Raw genomic sequence first — 15,923 nt, 5'->3', positions numbered from 1 at the left:
CGATCCTCCTAAAGATCAGGCATGCATAATCCTACCTTTCTTCATTTCCAAAATTCTTTCATTATTTCGTTTTTTCTACTTTTTTCTATCCATCCACTGTGTTTCCTTTTCTATTTTTGTGGAAATTTAGATTTATCCGCTAGTTTCCTGAAGAATATTTTTCGAGGTAAGAAGATTTTACTTTTACGTTCCCGTCTTTCCTTTTTCCTGTTTAGCCTCTGGTAACTACCGTTCAGATAATACTTCAGAAGACGAATGAGGATGACATGTATGAGTGTAAATGAAGTGTAGTCTTGTACATTGTCAGTTGGACCATTCCTGAGATGTGTAGTTAATTTACGTTCCCGTCTAGATAGCGCTATAGATATAGAAGGGAAAGTATTACAATAGGTCCAATTTGAACATAAGCGGTTTTCGTTCACATAAAACAAGTTGTAAAGTATCCTTTAAAGAAGATAATTCGAGGGTGCTTCAGCTACTTCGGACTTAAAACTTTAATACCCATCACTGGGATGATGAAAGTGAAATGTACAGACTATTATTGGAAATTAGGGCTCTATCAGAACTTTGGTTGGTGAACTCTGCTCACCAACCATGTTAATTTGAACCAATATCTGTTTCGGTTCTGCCTGGCAGCTGATGACCTGTGCGTCTGTGGGGAGGTCCAGTCAAATGAACACCTGATGTTTGACTGCCCTGCTCTTCGGGGGAGCCACCCTGGAACTTAGAAGTCAAGGGGAAACTGACCACTCACAAGCGGTGAGTCAATGTGGCGAGAGCCACACTGTCGGACCGTGTGGGAGTTTCTTGATGGGGTTGCTATGTTTAACCGACATCAGTAGTTTACTTAAGGGAAGACTCCTACCACACTGCTGTCATAAGCTAACCTAGAAATATATGGCTAACCACAGCCAATTAAGGCTCCAAGTACTTTAATATGGTGGACAGGTACTTTCTGGTATTCAGCGACCTAGGCGTGGCAGCAAATTAATGTCTAGACAAAGTAAATTTTAATTTATGGATGTCATATATATTTTTAGTAATTGACGGGATGCGCCTACCCATTTTAGTAAATATATGACAAGTGAGCATTTGAGACACATAAGCCGGTGGTGTATGGCACCACGCTTAGTCTGCTCACGCTGTTAGGTAAGTTCAAGGAGCTATTTAGAACACTAGTTGCTAAACTGTTTCAAGGCTCTCTAGCTGTTTGTGGCACAGACATTCAATCTTATGATCTAGGGTGACCAACTTGGGTGGTGGCAGGAGAAATGCCAAGCAAACCAAAACCAAATCTACCAGAACTTTAAAAACTTGCAGATTTACTTGGAGTCAAAAACACTGTTTTTCAACAAGATTTGGCTCGCTGCCACTCATCAAAAAAAGTTAAGTTTTCATATCTAAAAAAGAAATTCAGTGTTTAGACCGACCTGGAAATTTACCAGACCTGAACCCGATTGAAAATTTGTGGGTAGTTATGAAGAAAAGACTGAAAAAAATTGACTGCATTAGCAAAGAGAAGATGATTTGTCCTGTGATAAAGCTGTGGTTTCACGATCAAGAAATATGTAAAAAAAATACTTATAGGTTCAATGCTTAAAAGAGCTGAAATGGCTATTAAAAAGCGAGAAGGACATATTAAAAAATACTATGCAAAAAATACCACAATAAATACTGAACATTCTTTATATGTAATAAATGTGATTATTTTTGAAAATATATTCTTGTTCTTATTAATTTGTACAAGACTGTGTAGCATTACATTCAAAGAAAGCAGCTTATATAACAGGGTTATAACTCAGGGTTTTTTTCTAGTCTCATTCATGATAAATAATGAGATAAATAATAAAAGACAATAAATTATGTACCCCTATCAATTGTAAAGCAATACTTTATATATTATATTATTTCACTCATCAAGGGATGTATTAAGGATTAATGTTTCAAACAGATTGTATTAAAGCTGTAATTATTTTTAATGACAGGAATTATCTGTACTGAATTATTATATAAAATCCAATGGGTAAATCTTTATAAGAGTCCATGATTGGCACTAGAAAGCTCATGTGATTTTTCATTATTGATCTAATAAACAAATGAATATAAATGTTTATTGAAAATTTTTCTGTAAAATTAGAAAATTATTAATTTGTTATATCTAATCCTGTAGGAAGGTGTAATTAGATTATTTTTCTCCTGATTAAGAAATATAATTGAGATATATTTTACATTATAATAACTGCTTACATATTATTCAAAGGATAATATAAATCAGATGATTACTTAGAATTAATTATATTAATTTCTAACATTTTTTTTATGCACACCAAAGAATTTTCATTTTTTAGTAAGTCTTTAACTTTTTAAAATACAAATTTATATTTTACATGCCATTTATGGTAATATGCATACAACAAACCCATAATGATTTTTTTTTAATTTGATTACACACTCCACTGTCAAAAAAATACTGGGTACTGTGAAAAAAGTACGGGATTGTACTGGTAATTGTCATAAAATGCACAAGTTTTCTTTATTCATCAATATTTATTTTATCGCCTTCAAAGTAGGCCCCATTTGATGTAACACACATACGCCACCATTTTTTCTAGCCTTTGAAACACTTTTTATAGGCGCTTACCAGTATGGACTTCAGCTTCTTTCATGAATTTTGCTTTATGGCTTCAATCGAGTCAAAATGGGTGCCTGGAAGCAGCAATTTTAACTTCGGGAACAGACAGAAGTCACATGGGGGCAAATCTGGTGATTCCAGTGGTTGATCAATGGTATATATGGCAAACTCGTAGACCCATGTCTCGTCACCAGTTATGATGCGTTCCATGAATGCTGGATCAGAATTGGCGACATTCAGCATGTCTAAAGAGACTGACTCACGGTATTGTTTTTGAAGAAAATTCAGCTCTTTTGGAACAAGATGTGCAGCGACGCATCTCATGCCCAAAATATCCACCAACGAACGAACAGACTCGTGAGAGATGTTATCTATAATATTTATGAATGGATAGATGGATGAAAAATGAAGTAATAAAAATAGTAAAGAAGAATAGAACTTAAATGAAACCAGAATAGGAAAGCAAACTATTAGGACTTTCAGGAGAATAAAGGTTAATTAAAACAGTGTCAGAAGGAAAATCCAAAGAAGACAGGATGAATAAGAGTAAATATTGTGGATAATATGAAAGGAAATAATGCTAACAGCAACTCAAAAAATATACTAGACGTAGATGGAAATGGAGTTGAACAAGAAGGGGCAACAGATTATTTCAAGGTAGATAACCAAATGATTGATATGATTGAATACCTGCTTTGTGACCTTTTGTAAGGAATTAGTAATCGAAAAGAACAGAAAACTTTTTATTGACTTTTTATTGTAGAATAATCCGGTAAGAATATGACAAATAAGATTTTGTCCAGAGCTAAACGTATCCGTATGACATCACAAATTAAGCATATAATCACAATTTCAGAATGTTACAGCGGGGTTAATCGTGTTCCGCGTATCACAATATACAGCATATTGGGTCTTTAAACATTCTCTATCTTGTTTTTCGCAACTCAATAATAATTTCATTATTGGCCGGACTATACACCCGAATTAGTTAGAGACTGATATATCTGCCAATAAAAACATATTGGAAGTGTTTTCTATATAATTTTTCTATTGATATGCAAACATTTTTTTTCTTGAGTCATCAGTCATTTGACTTGCTTAATACTATGCTACATCCCTTCCAATTCTGTGCTAATATTATAACCTGAATAGAAGCTCTACCTGAAGTAGAGCAATAAATATTGCTCTACTTCCTAGGACCTCATTTATTTGTTTTACAAATTCCAATCTTTATCTTCCTATATAAAATTTACCATACAAACATCTTTCCAGAATCAAATTAACCAAACTTGAATGTCTTTCTAACAATTTTCTTCATCTGTTTATAAGATTCTACTGCACATTTCTCCATCCCTCTTATTTGTCTTAAGATACCTTCATTTTATACTTTATCAACCCACTGAATTTTCAACTTCCTTCATTAACATGATTTTAAAAAAGCCTCTTTTTTCACTTTTATTTTCTTCATCTTTCACTAGCACAAAATGTTTTGCTCCTTACAAATTTTAAAAAATATATATTTAATTTTTAAACATAATATGATATTATATGATATTACATGATATTATATTTAATAATATCAGACTTTTATTGCCATGAAAGATCTGTTTGGTTGTACCAGTCTGCTTTTGACATCCATCATACTTATACAACCTCTTTAAAGCTGAATATCTCTCCTAGCAATAAATTCAAGTCATTCAGAATTTTTTGTAAGCTAATTTTGGTCTTTACCAAAAGAAGAAAATCATCGGTGAATCTTAAAATTAACTTTTTCTTCTTTTATTTATTAAATTCTTAAATTTATTATTTTTTTGTATGAATTCTTAAATTCCTGTATTGTTTCTTCTATATATACTAGTTTATAAGCACTGGATAAACATTCTTTTATCTCCTTTATCGTAAATCAAAGGTAACCTTTTTTCATCTTCTACACTTATTGATGCTATCTGATTCTTGTAAAGTCTTCTTTTCATATATTTCAGTTATATTTTTATTAAAATTTAATTTCTTTTAGATTCTACATAATCAAATACTACCTTCTACATATAGGTGTCATGCATTCTACAATTATTTAAGAGCCAAAACGCTTTACTGAGATTATTTTAGTATTTTTAATAAACAAATAAATTTATTTTAGTCATCTGTAAATAAATTTATAATTTTAAAATTATTTATAGAGTAATAGATTTTATGAATAAACAAAAATAAATTAATCCAGCACATAAATTGATACCACCAGGATTCAAATACTCTTTCTCTCTCTCTATCTATCTATATACCCCTCTACCTTCAAAGAGATCTCTTTGAGAGATGTCATGCTCAGACAAAGCTGCACACATATATTTATATGTACTGAGATAGAATAATGTACTGTTTTGTACATTATATATAACAGTACAATAGAGACTATAACATGATATTTACTGTTAATATTCTGGCAAGGACGAATAAACGATATTGTTCCATTAATGTAATATAGATTATGGTATAATAATCAGTGTATCCCAAACCAATTTACTGACAATATCTAATTAAAGATATGGGTTTACACAACTGTAATTATTAACAGTTAATTTCCAGATTACATAAATACACCAAAATTAATTTTTTATAAAAAATAACCTCCAAAGAAATAAGCAGCAAAATTTGTTTAAATATTTAGTTTTGTTTTCTAAATGTCTACATCAACCAACCACCCAGATATGTTTATAAATAAAAAAATATTTTAATCATTGTTTGTATGAGCATTGCAGTACATTAATACAATAGATATATTTAAAAAAAAAAAATTAACTTTTTAAATAATTATCTATACCAAATTTAATAAATACAACATTTTGAAAATTTAAATCATTATGTTTTTATTCGCTCATGAAACTATCTTCAGTGACTGATGCAGCGATTTAAAAATGAATGATTTTAGTTGATTTTAATGTTCACCTTTTTTTTAAGTTAGGCAGACATCAATTATGAATGTAGTTGACAAATGTGTTTGATTTGAATTACGTATATATATATATATATATATATATATATATATATAAAAATATATATAAAAAATGTATAAAATGTACAATAAAAATGTAGCACATTATTATTGTACATCTCTTTGTATTTACATACTTGACAAAGTTCAAGTAAATTCTTTTATCGATAAAATGATTGGAAAATGTTGACTCTATTGTATCTTGTTGACTATATATTGTAGCTCTAAATGTTTCTTTGTATCTTTATTTAAAGCTGCATATCATTTGAGAAGTATAGAAAATTAAATTGAATAGGAAATTTCAATTAGAGACGTTTAGTTTATTTATAAACTAAATGTAAAAATACGGTATTGATGTGATGACTATTTTTTTATTGTTTTTAAAGAGCTTGTTTGAATATGAATAAGTACAAGCAATCTTTTATATTTGTTTAAATCACAATCACTTGTGAAATTGAAATAAACTGTCTGATATTTATTTCATAGAAATCAGTACAATTGTTCTGAAGGTAAAAATACTAACTTATCCACGCTAATTTTAAGAGAATAGTCTCAGAAACGTTGGATAATAGAACCTTGATTTTAAAATGAGAATACTTATGTATTGATAATTATGAATCAAAGTACTTACGAACAGTTTATGGACAATATAAGAGTAATCAATTTTAGTGTATAACACACAAAAATAAATAAATAAAATAACTGCCCGTGCAGATCATTTTTTGTAATTACTAGATGTACTATTTAACGAATAACAGAAAGGATTTAGTCCAGCAGTTTCCTGAAAGGATTGATGAAAGATATACAGAAAGTTTGATCAGAAAAAATATTATTAAATACAAAATAATTAATAGTTCTGTCTACATTAATATATAAAAATAAGAATAATATGGACATAGCAATGTAATGAAAATAAATAAAATCATTGGAGAAAAAATTAAAATTTTGAAGGTATTAATAAATATTTGGATGCAAATTTAAGTAGATGTAAGTAAATATTGATATGAAAAATTCAAATTTATGTAATTAGTATTATTTAAAAATTCACCTACTCAGTAGTAATATTGTTCATATAAAAAGAAAATTTTAATTTAAAAAAAAATTACTTGACAAATTTTGTTAGATTTCTGAATAATTTATTAAAAATAGAAACTGATAAATAAGACCCTTTCTTGTATGTATAATGTTTTATACTATATAACATCAAAATAATTTGATTGTCTAATTTAATACATGAACGTAAATATTGTTAGTTTCCTTTTTTAGATAGTATTATTTTATTTTTTTTTTGAGGAAGGCTATTGGCTATATATAAGGTTACATATATTGGCACCAAACAAATATTGGACATCGAATTTTTGAATTCTGAAAACTTATTCCAACATTTTTAAATAATCTCAAGAAGCAATACTATATCATACACAGGCATGTTAATCTTGAATGATGATGGCAAATTTAGTTACAGACTAAGATGCTTCAGAGAGAAACAGTATGGTTTGACCATGTTGCAAACGAAATCATATAATTGGCACTTGAAAATTTATCATCTGATGAGTAACCTAAAAATCTTATTTTATGATTCTAAATGTGATTCGTTTGGAAAAAGCAACTTAAAAACTAGTTTATTAATTCATCTTATATGGGAATGTGGAATAAAAATTATGTTGCATATGTAAAATACTAAGCCTGACTGGGATCTGAACCTAGGACATTCTCATAAAGACTGCAGGCGCTAGCTCTCCACCATTCAGTTCAGCAACTATAATTCAGTTTAAAATTGAAACAGTTCTCCTTTGCCTTAAACTTGAAACCTCCGCTTTAAACTTCATCAAAATAACTTAACTTTCATCAGTAAACTTAATTTTGTTTTTAATTTTTACCATGTATCTAAATATGAAATAAAAATGATAAGAAATAGAACAGCAAAATTTTGATACATAGCTGTTAAATCAATTGGCATATATGACTAATTTGTTATACTATTTATTCAAAATTGAATAGGTTAACTAATTAAAGCAGACAGACTAAACCTTCATAATTTTAGTTACTTAAATATAAAGGGATATCAAGAGAACAAGACAAAGGAAAGGGAATGTGGAAAGGAATAAAAATGATGGGATATTCTGGAAAAGTAGATTTTTAAAAAATGTAAAATTATTTCTAACATTACCTATTCAAAAAAACAAAGTACTTGAGTTCATAGATTATACAAGCATATGAGGATTCTTTATAATTGACTAGAAAGTCAAGAAGTGAAATATAACTTTACTCTCACAATTAATTAATGATATTTGATTGTACTGTAATCTACAATGACAATATCAAGTCTTGTACTTGAATAAACGAAAATAAACACATATATACATGCTTAAATATATATATGATGACATGCAACTAAAAAAAGCCAGTTCAAAAAAAATGACAGCTATTCTCACCGAGAAAAAACTTCCCTCGCCAGGCTTTCTTCATAAAACCAAGTATAATTTTGCTTATCAAAGAATGTTAATCTCATTGACATGTAAATGATACTCAATCCTACAAGCAATATCTTTACTCTGTTAACAATATCGAACATCATTACACTTAGAAAATTAGTTTGATTGATATCTATTGTAAAGTGGGATTAGAGTATAGTATATAGTTAATATATTCTCTTTAGTATATAGTTAATATATTCAATGTATGTTGTTTGTTTATTTTACATATTTTATTTTTAGTGCGTTTATAATTTCATATTGTTCAAACATGTGTATCAGAGTGATATACATGGTCAGAGCTAGCCTTTCTATCCAGGAAATTGATACCAATTATATTTTAACAATAATGGCTTCCCAGTAGGAGCCGTAACTCCTAACTGAGGAGGCCATCATTCTATTGTTTAGTTCACATATACTGGCTTGAGAATCTACATGTAACAAGTTACTTACTCTCATTATATGAACAAGTGACAGCTAGTTACAGGACACATATCAAGAAAACTGCTCTGGATATCAGATGACTTCCAAAATATCTTATATATTGATCAGTAAAATTGTACAAACATGTTGATTCTTAGTTATTATGTACATGTTAAAATGTTTGAATGGATGTCATCCTCTGAAGTAATACATTACAGTGGTTCCGGAGGCTAAACAGAAAAAGAAGAGAAGAGATGACTGGATGTCTTGTTTCTGTAAGATGATTTTCAAAAGATTATTCTGTTATTGTGTCAAGTGCATGAATATTTCTGTTTTTGTATTTAAGGGTGAATATACATCCAATCTAGCCAATGGAGAATTTAGTGTAATCACTAGAATTTAAATTAAATGTACCCGGATTCTTTTGTTATCAGAGCGTAATCTGTTATTTAAAAATACTTGTTTTGTCAAACTAAAAAATAATAATAGTAAATTCTTCAATTAGATTCACAAATTATTTGAATTTTATTTTATATTAACCATAACTTATATCTATTTCTATGTAATTTTTTTTAAGAAAAAACGTTTTCAAGAAAGAAAATTTTATACAATAAAATTGGTATATTATTAAAGAATCTCTGTATTTTTAATTTATTTTAATTTTTCTAATAAAGGAAAAAAATAAAATCAATAGTTATATGTTAACTTTTACAGTTTACTGAACTGTAAGAAATAATAAATTAAATGCAGAAAGAAAAACATATTGAGGCTAATATTAAATAAATGTACATAAGTAACAGAGGAATAAGCTTTTTTCTTTAAAGTTCTTCTTCCAGGAAAAATATTAATATTACTGCATAGAAAATTATTTACAATGAATACATTATTTGTAATATCTACTGAACAAAAGAATACACATATATATAAAAAAAAAGGAAATAAAACAATCTTCTTTAAGCAAAAATATGTAAAACAAAGTAGTAATGGTAGTATAAAATTTTAATATAATTCAGCATCAATAAATTCAAAGAAAATAATAACAATAATATTTTTTTTGTGGGTGGAGAGTTGAAATGCACTTACGTATGGAGTGTTGGGCTCCCTCTGGTGGTCTTATCAAACCACCACTAGTAAACTACTGGTTAAAACCACCCACCTTTCTATCAGGATTCTGCCTGGAACTGACCATTTTTAATTGACCGTAACACATTAAAAACTGGGTCACTTAGTAGAGCAGCTCTCCATGCCGTTATGAGAGAGAGCGGTTATGCTCTCGTGGCTTTGTCGGTGGCTCTTCATAACTGTTCAGCAAAGCTGAGTTTCCGGTCAATGATCATACCAAGGTTCTTCGCGGACGATTTGATCTCGTCAACCTCATCCCCGACACGCAAGGGGAGGAGGATGTCAATACAGTTCGTTAGAACCATGATCTCCTTCTTACTGAGGACTAGAGACAATTGGTCATCCAGCCAACCGCTGACACTGTGCATCGCTCGGCTGAACCTTAGTTCGGCGTATCCCACGTCGCGGGCTACAACAAGTAGCACAACGTCATCAGCATAATCAACCAAGGCCGAATCTTCTGGCATCTCCAGCCTCAGCAAGCCATTGTAGACAGCATTCCAAAGGTCGGTGGCAAGGATCGACTCCTGCACCTCGCCGACGTGATGGTGGTTCTATGCCAGCCTGCTGCTGTCTTATAGATGAGACCGCAGTTCCTTAGGTATGCATCCACCATTCTGAGGAGGTATCGAGAACACGTAGAATGAATTCTCCATATCCCGAAGCAAGTCGTTCCATTGACACATGCAGAAGCGATCAGTCGCATGGTCTAAGGAACCACGGCTTCAGCGCCAATGGCCTCCTGGTGGTTATGTTCCCAGGGATTACCGCCCCTGAGGAGATCTTTCCTGTGAATCTCTTTTCATCAATTTTATTGAAATTGTATTTTTTCACCAGCCGTGGAGCCTCTGGGCGCTCCCGTGCACCGTCTAGGACTCTAAACAAGATGCATTGGTGGTCTCTGATAGTGCAGGACTCTCCAGTCTTTGACGCGCATGACCAGCTCTTTGATGAGACGAATGAAATAACGAGAATGGTCTTTGGATATCCTATCTGAAGACCGGGAACGTCATCATGCTCCCTACATTGAGGACTGCGGCGAGTCCAGTATGTGCTGCCACATCCAGAATGTATTTCCCTCTTGAGTCATTATGCTCCATACCCCACTCCACAGCCTGAAGTTGAAGTAACCAGCTACCACCACCTCACCAGCAGCAGCAAGGACAACATCAGTGCGTTCAACAATCCACAAGCCAGATCCCATACCCATGGGACCTGAAACACTGAGGGACTTGTGCTCTAGACCTAATCTGGCAGTACACCCAGCCAATCTTTTTCATAGACTGGCTGAGTAATCTGAAAGCAGCCTTCTTGCCAATCTCTATCATGACTACCTTCTGCTTCCTGACATTAGTATTTGTAATGCTAACCCTTCAGTTTCCTATATCTCCAAGATCTCTTCTTAGTCTGCTTCCACATCCTCCCTTCTTTGTCACACAGTTCAAATCTCGGATCTCCAGGGTCTCCTGTGGTTCCAGATTGCAGGCAACACCTTCTCTGAGTACAGCCTTTAGGACACACTGAATGTTCAATTGTCTTTGAATGTTCAATAGCATCCTGAAAAAACACTATTAAAAAATATAAATATTATATTTATATTTCTTAGTTTTTTATATTTCTTTATATTTATATTGTTATTTCTTTATACTTTATAAAAATAAACATTTTGGGATCCTATTAAGAAATAGCATCCTGAAAAAAAACACAAAACTCTTACTGTTACCTTAATACTCATCAACAGTATAAAACCCACTGGTCCATTAACAACAGAGTAAGCATTTCCAAAATCCTCTTACAGAAATGTCTGGTTGGATTCAGCAGCTACTTGCCATCTTGTCACAAATCTGTGTATATCCCTAATAACTACTCTTTTTAAATTCACAGTTTTTTTAACATCCTCTTTAAAAAAGGATGTTTTTAAACATTTTTTTTTTTTTATTTTGAGATGAGATTCTTCTGAGGGTCCAATAGTAAACTTTTTACATACATCTTTAGTCATAATACTTTGTCTACATAGATAATTAAAAACTTTTCACTTTTATTCTCATCATTGTTTATTAACCTGGGATTCAATTCCAGTCAATTTGTTTTTTTTTTAGTTTATTCTGAAAGTGAAAAACACTTTTGTGTTTTCATCTCCTGGACATGTATTTGTTGTAATAAACAAACATATATCACATTTTATGTCTCAATTAGAAAATTAAAATTTCAAATTGCTATATGGCAATTGGTATGAATAGCTGATACACATTACAGAAATTTAAATTATTGAGTATAAACAGGTGGTCCTAAGAAACCGTAAAACATAAAACAAAAATATTTCATTATCCGTAGAATAGTTTGAATGTTAGCCCCCAGTTTAAATTTGCGATGCAGTGCTGCATAACAGATCAATCCACAAGAATGTGATCGTTCTCAGTCAGCTGTCATAGCGAGCACAAACTGGTGCATCCATTTGTTTCATCAGATATTCATGAGTGAGTCTAATGTAACCTATTCACAAACGGCAGATAATGACCTCTTCTCAACAGTTATTTCTGCATGAGAAGCTCCATGGTGAAACAGTGTTCTTAATTGAGTGAAGTGTATTTTTCATGGTAGCATTCCAGTCACTTTGCACCTCATCAGGAACCATCCTCTTCAGGCAACAGACAAGATCGTTAGAAGCAGTGGTGGTTCACGTATAGGCACTGTGGAACTGTAGCACCCCCTATTTCCACTTGATTTTATTGATAGCATTTAATATAATAACATCCTTTTTCTTTATATTTGTACAGTATATAATCCTTGAGCTTAATGTCAGTAGCCATCCCCCAGTTTACATAAAACATACAAAAATCTTGGTATAAAACTGTGCGCTTCATAGTTCCAGCAGTGTGGTGTTTGGCTATTGTGCACAGGCGCACATAGCTGTGCGCGAGGCTGTAAGGGAGAGAAAGCACTGTTACACCTGCAGTGCCATCCCTGGCGTGCTTATTGGTGGAAGATAGTTTTTTTTTTACTCTGGGTGTGTTAAAAATGATAAAGTGTTAAAAATTGTGTACTCTATTTTTGAATGTGATAAAGTGTAGAATTAGATTATTATCCTGCTTCCAGCTATTCTATTTGATTCTTTTTTTAAAACAACAACAATGGATTTCATTTTTAAATGAGTAGATCAATCTTGAACTGTAACAATTTAGGTTAAAGTAAGTAAAAAATGTTTGATTTTGTTCTTTTAGGGTTTTATCAAGTTTTTCAATAAATTTTCGTTTTATACATGTTTGCTTCCATTTACACAATTTTAAAACAAAGCCTAAAACTTTTCTGGAGCAGCACCCTTGTTAATTTTAGATAAGAGCCGCCACTGGTTAGAAGCAATGACTAAGTATTTTACACTCACTATGAAATTTATCATTCATAAGAGGATGCAATAATGTTACTCAGCATTATTTTTTGTGGTATAATAATACAGAATGATTTGTTCTGATAAGCAGATTAATTTCAAATGAAAATTAAAAAAACAAAATAGAAAACTTAGGATGAAAAAAAATACATCCTGCATTTTAGAAAGCTTTGAAATATTTTAATGAAATTCAATGTGCATGTATACTCAAAATCTACAAAATAAGTAAGTTTGAAAATTCTACCTAAAGATTCCAAAATGGCAGCCATTTGAATCTTTAAATATTAATAATTCCATAAATATTAGTTTTATTAGAAAATATGTTAAGCCTTTTATTGTAAAGACACCTCAATTGTTCAAATAGATTGATAGACAGCTGAGATATGACTAAAATTGTTACAGTGGTTCACAAAAATGATGCAATTTGATAATTGTGCTTGTTTTCACTTTTTTCACTAATTGAATTAAAAATAATTAATAATAACCCCTTATTAATGATTAAAATTGGAGCGGTTAATGATTAAAAAAGTTACATAACCACCATTTTGGAATTTTCAAAAAATTATATATGTTTACTGTATAAATGTTTATACATGTTTTAAATATTTTCATATGTTTTTATTTTTGTTTTTTTTTTATTATATATGTATTATGTTTTTACATTTATTATGTAGAAGATGCCATTGAGTAGATGTATCCAAAATTCATTAAAATATTGCAATCTGTTCTTAAGATATACAATTTTATTAAAAAAACACAAAATGGCAGACACAGGAAAATGAATTTTGTTCACAGGAACGTTTTTGTTTATTCTGATGCCCTGAATAAGTCCCTTAAGTTTGGCCAACACTCCCAGAAAAAAAAGGTTACTCTAAAAACTAATACTTTTAAAAGTAAATAGCTTAATAATATTCATGTTTCCAGTTATTAAAAAGATGTCAATTATAGAGTTTTTTAAACTCATACACAGAAAGATCCTTGAAAGAATATTTGATAATTGAGAAGAGTTGGGAGTGTGGAAAAAGTGGATTATAATTTTATAAATATTAAGAAAGCCTATAGTAACCTGTCTAGAAGAATTGTGAGGGCAGCATAAAAGAGGAAATGAAAATTGTGAAAGCACAATTAGAACCTCAAAAAGAATGACAGTTTTTTTTGGTGGAAACTAGTTTAAAATCCCGTGCAGAACCTTTGTTATTTATCAGTGTTATGGATGAAATCCAAATGGAAAAGAATAAGAAATAATAAGACCAGTAAAAACAGAAACAGGAAAAAGAGGATATAGACAAAAATCACCTTACTGCTTGGGTAGAAGAAACAGGAAAGTAATAGATGCAAATAACTATACAGAAAAGTAGAAAAGGTGACTGTTCCTAAGATTAGTCTAAGAGCCATAATGGCCCCTCCTTATATAAATGCTTTTTGTGAAACCAAATCAACCTAATATGCCTTCTATCATATATTCTATTTTCCTGTGATCTACCCTGTTTTTTATGCATAATAAACTAGTGGTAAAATAGTACTCAAAAATTTATCTTAATCTACTTATAAATGGCAATAATTACATTTTTTTTAAAGAAAGAAGTTATTTCCCAGTTTCATAAATTTAGTTTACTAATAAATACAGTTTATTCAGTTTTATTTCTTTCGGAGAGTGTAATAATTCAGGCGATATGTCACCCAATTTATGTACTTTATTCTTGTTTAAATCCTTCAAAATACTATTGAATTGAATTTAAAATATAGTTATCTGTAAAGTAATCAATTTCTTTTGTCTCTTCTTGCACTTCATTAAATAAAAAAACTCTCCTACATACTTCTATGTATTTTTACCATACATTTCTCTCTGTAACAAAGATTACCATCCACATCTTTGTTTAATTTTTCCAAATTCTTTTTTTTAATCTCTTTATGTATGTTACAATCTATCATTTAGTTACTTCAATAGATCTCTCTTTCAACCAGTTTTCATTGCTACATTTCTTGTTATTAATTTCATTTTTGTCCATTTTCATTATCCTAAGTCTTTTACTACTCTTAAATTTTACTTTACCTCTGCTTTAATTATTTTTTTTTTTTATTTGTTTTCAAATCTTCAGTTGCAGTAAATTCTGTGCCTGTTTATTTTAATCATTCTGGAGTAACTTATATACTCATATTTCAATTAATTACATGCAGTGCAATAATTCTTGTAATATTTAATAGGATTAAAAATAAAATAATCCATTTTCCGCATACAAGTGGGTACTATAATTTGCTGTTTAAGAAATAAAGTCCAGATGGACACCATTATTAAATTATATAACATATAACTGTCCCAATGCTCCTATATAGCAATGAACAACAATATCTGTGACAAGAAAGAATCAGATAGACATGAAGATGCTGTTTTTAAGAGTGAAGGAAGTTTCTTGAACAAATGAACGTAAAAATTAATGTATAAAAAGTAAGTTAAATGTGGATTCTATTAATTATAAGATATGGGCTGGGTGGATGGTGTACCTAGAAAGAATTAATGATAGAATACCTAAGTAGACTCTGAATTATGTAAACACAAAAGAAGAAGAATTAAAAGCCCGTGGCTGAAATGTGATGTTTACAAAAATTAGTCTTTCTCTATCTATTTCCCATCTCTTCCTTCTCATACTTTTTTCTTTTTTTAAAACTTCAGTATACATTACATCATTATTAAATTGTAGTCAGAATCAATGTCTGCTACTGCGTATGTTTTAATTAACTATTGGGCTAATACAATAGTAAAGATTTTTGCTTATGATTGATTCATAGCTTAACAAGAAAGCATCCTATTATGAAGTCCCCTTATTTGCATTACCGGTTTTATTTTACATATTGTTATTTACATGAATGATCTAGACAAGGTATTTTAATTTTGGAAATAAA

At 30.6% G+C, this 15,923-nt stretch overlaps 2 protein-coding genes across 2 annotated transcripts in view; both read left to right on the top strand.

Annotated features, from left to right (window-relative positions):
- The window catches only part of LOC142332974 (uncharacterized), a 238,217-nt gene that overhangs the window by 93,469 nt on the left and 128,825 nt on the right, over positions 1-15,923 (top strand). The gene's annotated exons all lie outside the window — the stretch shown is intronic.
- The window catches only part of LOC142333253 (cytochrome P450 4c3-like), a 30,903-nt gene that overhangs the window by 4,392 nt on the left and 10,588 nt on the right, over positions 1-15,923 (top strand). The gene's annotated exons all lie outside the window — the stretch shown is intronic.

This window comes from Lycorma delicatula, chromosome 12 (genome assembly GCF_047948215.1).
Source record: "Lycorma delicatula isolate Av1 chromosome 12, ASM4794821v1, whole genome shotgun sequence".
Taxonomy (NCBI): Eukaryota; Metazoa; Arthropoda; class Insecta; order Hemiptera; family Fulgoridae; genus Lycorma; species Lycorma delicatula.
Note: the sequence above shows the minus strand (reverse complement) of the source record. Positions and strands in the feature narration are given on the sequence as shown.